The sequence below is a fragment of the Cynoglossus semilaevis genome, chromosome 8 (genome assembly GCF_000523025.1).
Source record: "Cynoglossus semilaevis isolate Cse_v1.0 chromosome 8, Cse_v1.0, whole genome shotgun sequence".
Lineage (NCBI taxonomy): Eukaryota > Metazoa > Chordata > Actinopteri > Pleuronectiformes > Cynoglossidae > Cynoglossus > Cynoglossus semilaevis.
In genome coordinates, this window is record NC_024314.1 from 15,305,348 (window position 1) to 15,306,132 (window position 785).

A 785-nucleotide genomic window follows, 5' to 3' on the forward strand; every position below is an offset into this window, starting at 1 on the left:
TCCTGTTCCTGCTCCTGTTCCTGTTCCTGCTCCTGTTCCTGTTCCTGCTCCTGTTCCTGTTCCTGCTCCTGTTCCTGTTCCTGCTCCTGTTCCTGCTCCTGTTCCTGTTCCTGTTCCTGTCAAACAGTTCTAATGATCTCTGACTAGATGATGAATTTTTTCCTGTCTCCAAACTCAGACCTTTGGCCCCAGACTCAAACCTCATCAGCGTCACCCAGGAGTTCTCCGTCTCAGCCTCAGCACTCTGCACCCAGAACAGTTCCAGGCATTTGCACAGAACCGACTAATTGATATGAGTTAGAGAGCAGAGCGGGACAGCGTCATTACTGAGGAATGATAATTAATCTGAGGGCCAGAGGTCAGAACCAGAGGGACGGCCTTTGTTCCTATTCAGATCTAAACCGGTCTTCAGGACCAGGACATGAAGAACACTTGCACCTGGACCTTGACCTAGACCTGGACCTGGACCAGATCCAGGGGCATCTGCATATTTAGGACTCAGACTCTGTGGTCCACTCGTCCCATCGTTAGAGTAAATTCCAATGAAGCTGAGAACCAAACTGTTCTAAACAGATGGATTCACATTAACCTGGAGAAGGAGGTCCAGCCTCACATTCACCTCAGGACCGCTCTCTCCAACCTGGTCCTCGTCTGTATAGTTAGTCTGAAATCAAAAGAAGGAGGAGGAGGAGATGAAGGGGGAGTGTGAAGAGGGGGAGGAGGAGGAGGAGAATAAGACAGTGTGTGCTGAATCTGAATCTTTTCACACCGCCTAGAGCAGAGAA